The following is a 15,598-nucleotide window of genomic DNA, read 5'->3' as shown; positions in this document are numbered from 1 at the left end:
AGAGGTCATAACATCCCTGTATTCTTCCCTTATAAGGCCCATTATTGAGTACAATGCCTCATTTGGCATGTACCTCTCAAAGCACATGCAGCAGCTGGACAGACCACAGAGGTTTCTCACCAGGAGAATCTGGGGCCTCAAAAATCTACCATACACAGATAAGCTAAAAGCACTATCCCTCTACTCAGTTTTATACAGACTCCTCGGATGTGACCTCTGTGTGGCATACAAGGTGATCTCAGACCCTGCCTTGATGGAACTGCTGCATATCCGCAGGTCAAGCTCCAATAGAGTAACCCACATGTACAGCCTCAACCAGGTCTGTGACATCAATAGGACTTGTTGGCAGGATAGATTTGTGTCCCAGAGATTCCCCCATCTGTGGAATAGACTCCCTCTCCACGTCAAGCAGGGTACCTCTTTAACCCATTTTAAGCGCAACCTGGATAACTGGATGGGAAAAAGAAACCACATCTCTGGGATTCCACCCTTGACCCTGCTGGACAGGGGCATTGGGTGCTGACTTGCTAAACATGGGATAAACTCTTGGCTAGCCTTATAAAGGCCTCAGGGCCAATAGCCTAATAACTTCTTCTGATCCTATGTTTATATATCTATATATCTATATATATATATATATATATATATATATATATATATATATATATATGTGTATATATTTATATATATAAATATATATATATATATATATATATATATATATATATTTTTTTTTTTTTTTTTTATGGATCTATTTCGAGTGTACTAAATGCCAAAGACCATAATCCCAAGACTATATGACTGGAACTGCTAAATCGCGGAAACTGTGAAGATCGAAGTTTATAATAGCAAAGCTACAGTGAATTAGTGCAGTTTATGAGTGCATATCCCTTTAACTAGAAGTAGGAAGTGCCTGTTCAAAAACAAAAAAAAGGTTGGACAACATGGCTGATGTAACGTTCAGTGATCCGGGCATTGTAGTAGTAGTATAAACAAATACTAAATCTCAAAAAAATGAGGTGTGTATGCTTTTTTACTTTTGTGGATATGTTGTATATAGATCATGATACAGTGGGGATCGAGAAATTTACCTTTCACCTACGTAGTGTGACCTTGGAGTTGATATAATTAAGTTGCATGGGCTGTGGGGTGGCATCACATGGGGGGGGTGCAGGGGGGCCTGCCACCCAGCATAAATGTGAATTTCGATTTTATGTTTAGTTTATTTGGAGGGAATGGAATGTTGGATATGTATTGGTGATTTTGGTATTGTAGAGTTTAAGTTATTCAGGGTTGGTGTTATGATTTCTCAGCGTTTTGCCTGTTCACTGTTTTTTTTACTCTCCACCATACAAATACAAATACAAACACGACCTTCCTCCCTACACCATTACAACCACAACAACTAGCTCCAGCTCCAGACAAGTGACAAGTGGAGTACCTCAGGGTTCAGTCCTGGGACCGCTCTTGTTTGGCATCTACTTCTCTGAAGTACAGGCCAACACTAAGGGACTCTGACTAACAAAGTTCGCAGATGACTGCAAACTGGGAATCATTACTGAATCCCCAAATGATGTGGCTACTCTACAAAATGGCCTTTACAGAAACAGATGCTTGGTGCCAGAGCCATGGGCACAAACTCAATGCCAAGAAATGTATAGTTATCCCCTTTGGGAAAAAAACATGTACCCGTGAATTACCACATAAGTGGCAATACACTAAACATCAAAAGTGTGATAACAGACTTAGGGACACAGGTGGACAGTGGTCTCACCTTCAATAACCACATTGCCACAACAGTCAGGAAATCCTTCTATGTGGCACACCTCATCACTAAGGACTTTTCATCCAGAAAAAAGGAGGCCATTGTCCCACTGTACTCATCCCTCATTAGACCCATTATAGAATACAACACCCCATTTGGTATGTACCTCTCAAGACATCTGCAACAACTAGAAAGTCCGCAGAAATACCTCACTAAAAGAATCACAGGCCTTAAGCAGATGCCCTATGCTGACCACCTTAAAAAACTCCAGCTATACTCTGTTGCATATCATCTACACAGAGGCGATCTCTGCTTAACATACAAGGCCATGTTAAACCCAGAGCTGTTGGACATATTACACTTAAAGAAATTCCAATCCCCCAGAGCCACACGCTCCAGGGATCTAAACCTTGTCATCACAATAAACAAAACATGCTGGAGGGATAGGTTCCTGACCCAGAGACTCCCCAGACTCTGGAATAGACTGCCTATACATGTCAAGCAGAGGGCCTCCTTGGTCCTCTTCAAAAGGAACCTTGACGACTGGATGGGAGAAAGGAAATTCACCCCGGGGATCATGTCAGTCGCCCTGCTAAACAGGGGTCCAGGGAAGTAAATAATGTAGGAAGAAATAGCCAGGGAACTGTTATGGCTAGGCTTGTATAGGCCCTAGGGCCAATAGCCTAATACCAACCTATGAACCTATGAACAACAAACACACCAACAAAACCCTAGTAATCAATGCTTAAGCAGGGGGCTTGCCACCCACACCCCTGCTAATTATATATAAACTCCAAGGTTGCACTACCACGAAAAAAACAACAAATATTCTGTTATGTGCCCTACACTTCCATTGCACACTTTCAAAGTCATACCATCGAGAAACACACACACTACACATCTATAAAAATCACCACTTGCAAAACTAACACTCACACACCTACCTATCCCAATCTACTCCTCAAACTTCCCAACAAATTAAAACATAAAACATTTTTCTCCCAAACGCTTACACATTAAACACCTACCTAAAGCTTCTCTACACAGCCATACATTGGCCACCATATCTACATCACACAACCCACTACACCTTAAAGAGACGCCATACAATTCACAAAACACCGCATCACAACTACTACACATTCAGCATTCTCAGATTTGTTATTTTGAAGTTTCAAACAACAGGATTCTCAACATTTTCATCTCGAGATACTTAAATTCGGTATTTCAGTATTTCAAGATTTGAAAATAGATGTGTATATATATATATATATATATATATATATATATATATATATATATAAATTTATATACATATAAACACACCTGTTAGCATTTTTGGAATCCATCATAATCTGCAAAAATTCCAATAAAATTTAATCAGTTAAGGTGAAGTGGTACTCACGGCCACATTGTCAGTCCTAACAGTAGCTAACAATTGGTGCGGGATGTGTGGGGAACACAAGTAATGCACACATTCAAGGAAATACAGTGATGGCAAAGCAAATGTGGGGTAAGGGTTAACAAGAGGGGCATACAAAAGTGACGATGGAATAGGAAGGCTCAGAGAGAGAGAGACAGAGAAGCATGGGCAATTGTTTGGTGGGAACAGTCCCCATTTTTTGTTTTTGGAGAATAGATAGTATGGAAAAAACATGGAAAGATAAGAAGAGGAAGGGAGGGAGTTAAACGATATAGCAAGTATCACAAGACATGAAGGACAAACGTTCATAATATACTCCCTGATGAGGCTGAGTGTCCCAAATGATCTCACACAATATCTCATAGAAAGAGTTTCACATGGCCTATGCCATATCCTGGAAGAAATTACCCAATATATTTATCATCTGGGTATGGAACACATCAGTGGTGACATCACAGATCTAGTCCCTCAGGTTATCTGGCTGGCATGATGGAGGACATCGCCACTGTCAGTCCACTTGAACGATGGTGCATGCTGGTCTTGGTCCCTCATTGTCTCTGTTATCATCCTGTCTCCAGCCCTTGTTCTAGGAGTCAGACTCTGCAGGAGGTCATCAAGCATGTTGACATCTATGGATGGGTAGACTGCCACTGGTTTTATACTTTGTAACATTACAATAATTGTGCATTCTTACATATTCCGAAAAGAGTCTTAACAGTAAAAGAAAAACAGCAATATGTTCAACAATATATATATCTCATGCACCCAATATAGTATCTGTATGTTATGTATATGATGTATTAGTCACATGAGAATTAATTCCTCAGTTATGTGTCTCTACAAATCCGCAACAGACCAAACACTTTTCAAACATATCTGTCATGTCAGAATGTAATGGACATCACGTTTGGAATACGTTTATGTCATATGTAATGCACTCAGATGATTGGCTGAAGATGATAAACAATATACCCGTAGTCTTATGTACAAACACAAATAATGCAAGTCACGTGTCAGTGTGTTGTCTGCCAATATCAAAGTGAGGTAATAAATCATAGCAGTTATAATGAAAATGTAACAGAACAGAGGTACGGCACATCTGCTTACATGACAGAGAAACATTTAAAATGGCCTGTAAAGGACACGTGCATATCTTATACTATCAGTCTGTAATTCACATGGCAGGGAGGATCACAGCCCAAGCTTTAATTACTTCATTAACAAATATATACACACATGTCAAAAGGTAAGCAAACATAAAAGAGCCATGGCAGTCGCACCTTTAATGAGTATAGTAACAGTACAAGTCAATATAATGTAAGAGAATAACAATAAATCACATGTGCAGTTGACAACATCAACATTCCCTATACGTGATTGATTTAATGATGGTCTAACAAATGTTGCGGTCATGTAAGGACATAATTAAGAGTAAAGGCCACATTGCTGTTGGTAAGAAAAATGTAAAAATGCAGAAGAAAACCTAGAAATGTGTATACATCACACACTGAATTGAGGGCATAGGAAACAATGACAGTATCAAAACACATATGTATTAATAAACTGCATATGCATATCAGTGCCTAAGCATGCATAGTAACATGTTAAACCATAGCAGATGAAATCACTATTTACAAGAAAGGACATGAGAGATCTGGATGTTTTCCTTTGATCCAAGTACATGTTTCACAAGATCCACATACTACGTGCTTACAAAATGCACATACAGAAGAGTGGTGCACATCTACAGCACAAACATACTATTACTAATGGGGCATATCACTGGGCAGGTTATAAGCAGCAGCACAGGTAACAATAAGGGCTCACAGATGATCTCACTACAATGATTACTGCACATATATATATTGAGGTGTCACTACAACTGTAATGCGCAATGATAAAACTGTACTATGTGCAATGTCTAATACATGTAGAGATCACATTTGTCAGATATGTGATATTTTGAATATCACTTTATCTACATATGTGAATCTACAGTTGAAAATCAAATGCAAATGATTTGTACAGTGCATCATGGGTAACAGATAACATTACAACATACTTGCATCCAAAATGGAATCAACTGTATGGGTCATATCTGTACAGTTTGCCATGTCGATGCATAGTCTTACCTAGGACATGGTGGATGAACATAATAGAGGTATACAAATTCTGTTGTCTATTCATATGTATTTCATTGAACCAAGGAATATCACAATGACACATCTAGAAGCAATATTGAAAAGGAGATGCTCATATTTGTCCCAAATTCAGCCTGTCTGTGTCTGGAATTAGTCCATTTAGACCACTGCATTGCTCCATTAAAATATATAAATACATAGTTAAATACAGAGTAAGGATTACACTAGCCCAAGTGACAAATCACAATGAAGATTGCCATGTGACCCAGTAAAGTGAAAATTATTTATGTAAGACATTGTTCTAACAAGCAGACTTCTGCACATAAACATCTGCACTAAAATGGAGGAACACAAGTAATACAAAGCAATAGAACCCTGCCAACATCACTGAAAGTGTGTGATAGCAGGCACCTATTCAGTACATGAATAGGTATGGTTTGTATACCATGATTTAATCTGGGGACCACTACCATGCATGTATGTTGCTCATTATATGTTGTTAGTACAGTAGAAATAGTAAAAACTGTCTTGTATTATGTCAGCAGTACTCACACAGAAAGAAAAGCCATAACTTATATTAAAAATAATAATCTCAAGCTCCCTGCAAGTATGACACAGCTGACTATTATTCTGGTTATGTCAGTGAACATTGTATAACCACAGAATAAGCTATTAACAATGGAAGGTTGCAGTTTACATAAAAATGATTGCTTAGCAAAAGGTATACACAATACATTGACAGAATATATACCTTGTGAATGCCTGATGGGAATTTTTTTTTTTTTGTGGTCCCAATACCCAGTGTCCGATTTGGATCTACCAACTTCCCCTGGACTTACTCAATTTTTTTGCTGGGGCTGGTTGTGTATCCTGAGTGTGTCCTGGGGCTTGAGTCATTTGTGCTTCTACCCAGAGGATTTATTTTTTATGACCTACCCACTTCTCGTTCCTCACCCACAATGCTCATTGTTTGCATCTGAGAGCAATTTGCCTGTTTGATCCACACCCCCTTAGACAGCATATCGACATGTATCCTCATACATCAGATGGGCAAGGCCATTCCTTCCCTACCACTCTGTCAGTCACCACAGCAGCTAATTAAACCCAGGTTGGCTGCACTGCCTTATGGAAATATTGTCATATAATCTGCATGCATAGATGCCATCTAATTAATATTCTCATGCAGGCATTGGACACATACTATAGTCCTACACGGCAGAAATACGGCTAAAGATAATAACACATGCCTCTTTCCCTTTTCTGCTCCTCCAGCCTGTGCATTTGCTCAGTGCACAGAGATTTATTATTGTCATGTTCTTTAGCACTTGTATGATTAAAATGACAAGAAACACTAATTCAAAAAGTGATTCTGTTATGAAGTTAAATGGCATTTAACATTAAGATAAGTCCTTTCAGAATATAGTCTTAGTAAAATAATCACATTATCAAGCAGTGTTACACAATCCTAGGTAATATTTTGCATAGAGAGACATTTAAATCAGGGTGCGACTGTGTCACACACACTAGAAGAACTGACTAGAAGCAATCCAAGCTGGATTCAAAACTACAGCATTCATCTATGTTCACACCCATATGTCCAGTACTCTAAGAAATTAATAGAATTATTCTGTGTTCTATGACTATGCAACTGAAACAAGACAGGCTATGTTACCCTGTTTACTAATTAGTGATGATACGTGAGGTGACTGTTGGTTAAAATGTGAGACAGCCCTAATGTAACATCTGAAGAATGATGTGATTTGTATTGTGAACATGTTTTAATGATATTCAGCAAGGTTAGTGCTATATATGCCCAGTAATGAGATTTGCGTTATAGCATATATAACCCCCAGTAATACATGCCATGATTATAAACTATCACACAGCATACAGCACATGAAGGACAAATGCTGCATAAGTGGCCAATAGCAAACATAAAAATAACATTGCAACAGTGTTTACAAGTTAGGATGTCTTGACATATGGACAAAGAGATGGTGAACATTACATGTAAACATTCACATTATCCTCCAAAGTGCTGACATATATAAAACACAGGTATCCCTACAACAAGGTAAGCCAACACTGGAAAGTAAACTAAATAACGTTCAAGTGAAATTACAAGTCTATCGCTCTAGCAAAGACATAGCTGCTCATTATAGGACTTTATTTAACATTTGTTTACCAAGAAATTCCAGCTGGGAATGAGCCCATTTTCAGTGGAGGCCCAGAGAGAAATGCTCCAGAAGCATGTCTTTGGAATGTAGGAGGAAACCAGAGCACCTGGAGGAATCCCACATGAACACAAGATGACAGTCAGACTCTGCACAGAAGATACCCCAGCTGAGAATTGAACTAGAGAACCTTTTGCTGTGAAGCAAAAACACTAACTTAAAAACACTAACTGCTGCACCACTGCATGATAGGGAGCCAAACCCACAATAACAAGATAATTTGGACTCCAGTCACTTACATGACCTATCCTGCTAACCCTTCTGCTATATCATAGTCAAGAGAATACATATCCAGATTTACTGTAAATCAAGTGTGATTACAACACATACTCGAATGGAAATTATGGTCCCATGCAATCATACCTCCCAACCTCTTGGAGCAAGAAATCAGGGGAAAACATAAATAATGGGGGACAAAGGCCCAAAAATAGGACAATTTTTAAGTATTAGTCTTACAAACTTAGTAAGTTGATAGAATAACAGGTTTTGCATTAGCATGAATTTTCTGAAGGGAAAGAAGTCTGAATCTCAAATGTCTGTCATTTTCTGAATTCAGTTCTCAATGATTTGCAAATGATTTGCTAGAAAAACATAATTTTATGAGAAACAGGCCAAAAATATGAGACAAAAATCTAGACATTCTGCAAAAATCTGTACAGTTGAGAGGTATGCCTGCAATGTTCACAAATTATTCAAGCACAGACAAATATGAATGCATGTGAATATTAATCAAGTAATATTTAATGTTGACCACACATATTTTGATTTCAATACAAGTTGCAATGGAATCGCATGGATATCCATGGTAACAACTTAAAAGATATGGAACTATCTGAGACTATTGCAGATAACAAAGAAATGTGCAGTCATCTGCAGCATAAATAAATTTTGTACAACAACACAGAGATTACCTCACTTAGGTTACAAGTAAATTAAGTCTCAATGCAAAAAAAAAAGAAAAACAATGGCCATGGCAGAAATTAAAAGACAGCAGTGGGATTCAAACCCAAAACAACAAATAGGAAACACTGTAGTTAATGACACAAGCCAAAATTGCTGAACCATCAGCTATGCCACAGTGTATTGATTACATGCTCCACATTTGGTGTATATACTGTCTGATTATTACAGTCCATATCAAATGCATGGTGACTTGCACTAATGTTACAATTCTCAGACTCGGTCAAGAAATGCTTGATGTGGACACACATTAATGGTCACCTAGGACAAAAGTCACAAATTTTAAGTTTCTATGAACATTGCAATGCACTTTCATGTGCAACAGTGCTAAGAAAATACTTGTTATAGTACATTCTGGAAGAATTGTGGAAAATTACAATATGAGTAATCATCCATGGCCTATGTGCTGCAGGCATAAATAAACTCCAAAAATAAAATATGTCTATAGATTACTGTCTCTCAGTTAGTGTACAACCTTGCAAAATAATCATATTAACTAATGAAAATAAAAATGCTTTGTCTCTAAGTGCCATGCATATTAAGGAGTTACTTAGATTAGAACCTGCAGATAATCTCAGTATAAATGACTATATGTCTCAACCACTTGAGCTAATGGACATCGCAGTACTTTCAAATGGATGAATAGCTTTTGTGAATGGCAGACATTTTTACTTGGGCTTGGGATCTGTGAAACACTTGCATTACTTTATAATACCCCATGTTACGTAAGTGTCCTGCACAACTGCTTGTTTGGCCAAGATATTTTGTGGATAACTTCAGTATGCACAGTTAAACATTCATCAGTTTTTAACTGCAACAGTTTAATTACATTACATTTCTCTATTCATATTCACAAATATATTCCATATGGAATAGCTATGGACCCTATTTCATCTGACCACATATGTTTAGTAAATGCTAATAGTAAGTACTAGGTGCTAAGATGTGGATTATGGACTTACTTTAGGCATCCAGGGCCTGGTGTCTAACCTCTGTGATCCTGTTCTACAGGCTAACCTGATCCCTACAGTGAAGATTGTTATATCGATGCCAGACCTGCACTCCTGTCCAGAAGATCCTGATATGTCCTTGGAATTCCATCTCAATCTAGTTCCAAATGTCAAGTTGAGTGAAATTCCTATGATCTGCTCACATCCTCCTCTCAGGTCCAGTGCAGGTGGACAGCATCTAGTAGGTCTCATCAACCAACAGTCCATTTGGATGGTTGGATGTGCTGCAGCATCCTATGAGCTGACATAGTCTCAAAACACTTGGTAAAGATGTTTAAAACTGCCTTTAGAAAATGGTTGACTGAGGTCCCACTTCTTTTGCAGGTAGCAATGATATGATAAGAAATTGCATCAATATCACATTTTAGAAATGGTGCATATAGGGTGCTAATAGACTATTAGTAGCCACCGGGCATGTGTTCTAGATAGTTTTATTTAATGATAACTATCAGGCATTTGTGCCAAGCACTGTACACCTGTGTCAAGCTATTGCTTAATGCACCAAGATTTAAAACTTGCTTGGGCATTCACTGATAGGAGTCCAAAACATTGTATGCTAATGAAGCTCATTAATTATGTACAGCAAAAATAGTACTTAATAGGGGTTTGCAATGAGTTAAACTCAATGTTAACTATAGTTGGCTGACAGCAATTATCCAAAAGGTAAGTTATCATGAGGTCGCCTGCTTGTATTCCTTTTGTGAAAGACAGTGCACATTATCACTTTACTATGTTCATTGTGTTATACGTGTGAAATTTCTAACGGATATTTCATGTATTTTTTGTTTGTGAAATACTCTGCACATCAGTATGTTTAGGTACATTTAGAATGGGAGAAGACTTCCCCAATATGCAAGCATGCATATGTCCATAATTATCACTGAGATTTTGTTAGAAAAATATGTATTAATGTATATGTTTAGTGCTTATTAAGAAATAAGAAAGATATTATGCATTTTATTCTATTAATGTTATGACAAGAAAAATTAATTCATATGAAACTGCAAGAAGCTTTTGGAAACTGCAGTGTGCCTTTTGCAAGATGGCCTCTGACCCCAGCAGCTGCTAGCTCAGCAGGAATTAATGTTTATGCTTCTCACAAGTGATTATCTGCTGGGTCAGGAAATTAAATGTGTGAAATAATGAGAATCTTCTGCTCTTCTACGCTTGAGCAATCGACCTTGTATATGTTACTAGATAATGCACCAGCTGCAAGGAAGAAGTGATACATGTAACAAAAGAAATGTATTGAGAACTGTATCTACTATTATGTTTGAATTAATTTAGAACCTTGAGTGGAAACATTTGTAAAAGGAGATTGTAACTAACCAGGTAGCTAGCAAGGCCACGTTGTTTACCAGAAAAACTTTTTAAGCAAAATGTAGTATCAGCATTTTAGATGAATAGAATATTGTAAGCTAAAGTGATGTAAAACCCCTTGTGACTGACTATGTCAGCCTGGTGGGTTAATACTAGTAAGAAATACTATAAAAGTTGTGTTCTTCCTGTTTCATTCAGACAAAATTCTGTACTTGTACATTTTTTGCCTCCTGGTGTACACTAGTAAAGAACCTGAACCTGAACCTACTGTGTATTGATCTTTTTATTACAGTATTTTTCATTTAACAGATTGGTCCTTTGTGTACCAGAATCCCTCAGAAGCTGCGGATCAGAGCGTAGCGGTGGTCGAAGTCTGCATGCAGGAGAATATACCGAAATGGTTCTTCTTGAGTGAAAAGACCTCTGACTGAATTGTCGTTTAAAGAGGCTAGCCACTTTCTGATCTGTGGCTGAAGAGCGGATCTCCACTTCGAACCATGACTGCTCAATACCGGAGGCTCAGGTAGGGAGACTTTTTGCCTTTTTTCTGTTTTAGATCAGGGACTAGGTTACAGTAAATATTGTTTTTTTTTGTCAGATTTGTCATACAGATCAGGGACAAGAAAAAATTACTGTTTATTTGGTCATAGATCAGGGTAACAGAATAAGGTAGGCAGTTATTCTAGATAAACTGTGAAAGGAACTGAAGTTGTGGTACCACGTGGTAAAAGGGTTACGTAACATTTATTAACATGGGAAATCAGTGCACTAAAACGTCGCGAGACCCGCCCCTAACCGAAGACGTAAAATATATGCAACTACAACGTGCTGATAATGTTAGATATTATGCAACATGGGTTAACAAATATGAATTTGATGGGAAATTAGACAAATCTTCGCTTGTTAAACTTCTTAAACAGCTTAAAGGTGATACAAAAGGTCAGGCAAGAAAACAACGACAATTAGGCATTCCTCAGGCACACAGGTGGATTGAGGAAGCAAACCGTAGGGAACAAAAGAGTAATAATTCCAAGGCATCGTTTTTAGACAAAGAGGATAATAATATAGTAGTAGCAACGCCCCCCCCCCTCAAAGGCATTGTTTTTAGACAAAGAAGATAATAATATAGTAGTAGCAATGGCTCCCCCCTCACTCCCTTTTTCAGGATATGAAGCGGGTGGACAACTGGTCCACCTCCGCGGTATCCTGATGTCTCAGTGAAACCGAAATTGTTTGTTAGGGATCCCATTGAAACTAGGTCCCGAACACGTAAAACACAGGGGGACATAGAATCGTATCAAATGGAGAGAAATTTACAAGCTGAGAGTGAGGAAGAAATATGCCCACTTATAGAGGTACCACATCCTCAGGCAGGACAGGTTGGACAGGACCCAACCCTCTTGGTATATAGGCCATGGACACTGGTGGATATCCGGAAGGCTACTGAGGGAATTCCCCATCCAAAAGTTAATTTTACAAAATTCCTAGAAGATTTACAAGGCATGAGGTTAAGTTACCACTTAAATGGGGAAGAAGTAGAAAAAGTAGTTAGACAAATTGTAGGTCCAGATTGGCACATGATTAGTGGTACCTGGAATCCTCATAATGCAGAATTTAAGCCACTCCCACATAGTGACGCAGAACTTGACAATAGAGTGAAAGGCCTTACAGACCGAATCTTTGAGAAGTGGAAACCTAGAGCAGACTGTACTTGTATTAATCAATGCATACAGCAAGAAAATGAAACAGTAGATGGGTACTATGCCAGATTATTGGAATGTGTTAATAACCATAGCGGTATGACAGTTCCCGAAAATCAAACGAATGATTCCCTGTATGAACAACAATTGAAAAATGCATTTTTAAAAGGTTGCATTGCACCTATTAGTAGCTTCATTATGAAGCATATGATAGATCATCGAACAAGTAGGTTACAAGTCTTACTTGAATATGCTAGACATGCTGAAAGACATTTTAATAGCAAAAAGAAAAAGAAAGCGCAAGTCTTCACTGCTGAAAACGGAGCTGAAGTTTATGTATTACAGTATGGTAAAAAGGGTAAGAAAAATGCACAGGGAAATAAACAGTCTGACAAACGGTCAGAGGACTTTGAAGAAAGGAAAAAGAGAGGTGAATGCTTTAAGTGCGGGAAGAAAGGACATCTAGCTAGGGATTGCAAACAAAATAAGAAGGTAACCACAGAGGATAAGGGAGATGAGGACTGACTATATGATGGTGAAGATACACCGTACGAGAGTCAGAAATCATTGGGAAAAGACAATAAAGAAAGAACAAATGTAAATGTGATAGAAGGAGTAGAGGAAGTGCAAGTAGACATGGAGGATGAAGAAAATGAGATTTTAGATTTAGCATTATTGAGCCTAGAGCTCTACCTAGCAGACACAAAACCGGAAGTTACACTTCTGGTGGAGGGGAAGGAAGTTAAATTCCTGTGTGATTCAGGAGCGTCATGGACTCTGATACACCCCTCCAAGTTACCGGAACATTCAGAATCACCTGATTATATATTAGTGAAAGCTGCAAATGGACAGCTTTACCGGGAACCACTTTCCCATGATATAACAATAACTGACCCTGTTTCAGGGATGACTCAAAGGAGAAAAATTGTTGTTTCTGCAAAATGTCCAATGAATCTATTAGGTAGGGACCTTATGCAGATATTTGGCATAGCAGTACTTCCAACTATGCAGGGTATGGAGGCACAGTGACAAATGGATACTTTTGTGGTGCGACCGGAGGGTGAAACTTTTTACTGGTACAGCAAGGACTTGGTTACGACTGGTCCAGGGGCAGTGACCGAGGAACTGATGAACGTAGCCATCAGTAAATCCCCCTCCCTTGACACTGACAGACAGCATTTGTTGTATTGCACTCTGTATTACTGTAGCACACCAGGACCTGATAAGGAATATGAGCAAGAATTGTTCAGAAATTGTGCAAACAGATTAGTGTTGCGTAATCTGTACTGGGATACTGAGGGAAACAGTGTTGTTAGCTGTTCATTACCTCAAGAATTCCTTGCACTATACAAATCTAATTGATTACCACATGTCAGTTTAACTAAGAACAAAAATGTAAAATGGGCAGACCTAGGAGAAAACGTAATGAGATGGGAGAAACAAACTGATTTAGAATTATCAGAGCAGGGAATACAGAAACAAAAACTGAATTGGTTAACACAGGCACACCCAGCTGTACACTTGCAGTCTAGCGAGGACAGCTGATTAGCATTCTTATTAGAAGAAGAGGAGAAAGCCTTATGTAACATACCAAAGATTCTTTGGTCAACAGGCAAGTCAGATGTAGGACTTATTCGAACAGCAGGACCAGTTACTATTACACCAAAGTCAGCATTCAGACCACAGAAGAGACAATATCCTTTGAGAAAGGATGCAGAGATAGGAATCAAACCTATAATAGCAGCATTACTTAGAGAAGGAGTACTGGTAGAATCTCCTGATTCACCATGTAATATACTCCTATTTCCTGTTAAAAAGGCAAACGGGGAATCGCGTATGGTTCAGGACTTACAAGCTGTAAATAATGCAGTAATACCAAGAGCACCTACGGTGCCAGATCCACACACTTTGTTAAATGATTTGAAACCTCACCAGAAATATTTCTCTGTGGTAGATATCAGCAATGCTTTCTTTTCAATACCTATACATCCTGATAGCCAATATTGGTTTGCATTTACATTTCAGGGGAAAGGTATACCTATACTCGACTACCACAGGGATATTGTGAGAGTCCAACAATATTTGCACAAGAAATGGCTAGTAATTTGGTGGTATTCACCCCACCGGGGGGTAGTCAAATTCTACTTTATGTAGACGACATCTTGCTAGCAGCCCCCACCCAGCAGCAATGCAGGAAGGATACCATAGCACTGTTACAATTCTTAGCAACACAGGCACACAAAGTAAACAAAAGCAAACTACAGCTTTGGAGAAAACAAGTTAGATACCTAGGATATGTAATATCCAAAGAAGGTAGAATACTAGATGAGGATAGAAAAACAGTGATTTTACAAGCACCCAAACCAGCGACCAAGAAGGAAATGATGTCCTTCCTGGGAACAACTAACTTCTGCCGGAGTTGGATACCAAACTATGCTTTGGAATCTGCTCCACTGACCGACCTCATATACAAAAAGCCGATGGCAGCACAGGATTTATTACAATGGACACCTGAAGCAGAAATAGCTTTCTGCAGGTTGACGCAATTGATAGCTTCTTCGTTAGTCTTAGGACTACCAAACTATCATAAACGTTTCTTTCAAACTGTAGACTGTAAGCAAGGATATATGACATCAGTACTGACCAACAACATGGGGATAAGAAACACCCCATAGCTTACTATTCATCACAGATAGACCCCGTGGTGCGATCCTTGCCCCACTGTGTGCAAGTAGTGGTTGCAGCTGCAATGGCAGTACAGGCTTCGGCCTCAGTGGTGTTATTCCACCCTTTCACATTGAGAGTGCCTCATGTAGTTGCGATAATTTTACTGCAAGAAAAGGTAGCTTATCTTTCTCCTGCTAGACACCTTTCCTGTTTGACTATACTGTTGAGCCAACCTCATATGACAATTGAACGATGCACGACATTAAATCCATCAACTTTGCTCCCAACTCCTGTGGATGGCACACCACACAGTTGCCTGCAGGAAATTGAGCAGAAAACCTTACCCAGACAAGATCTCACGGATATTCCCTTGGATAA

The sequence above is a fragment of the Protopterus annectens genome, chromosome 3.part0, assembly GCF_019279795.1.
Source record: "Protopterus annectens isolate FY-2018-M chromosome 3.part0, PAN1.0, whole genome shotgun sequence".
NCBI classification, from domain to species: Eukaryota; Metazoa; Chordata; order Ceratodontiformes; family Protopteridae; genus Protopterus; species Protopterus annectens.
Note: the sequence above shows the minus strand (reverse complement) of the source record.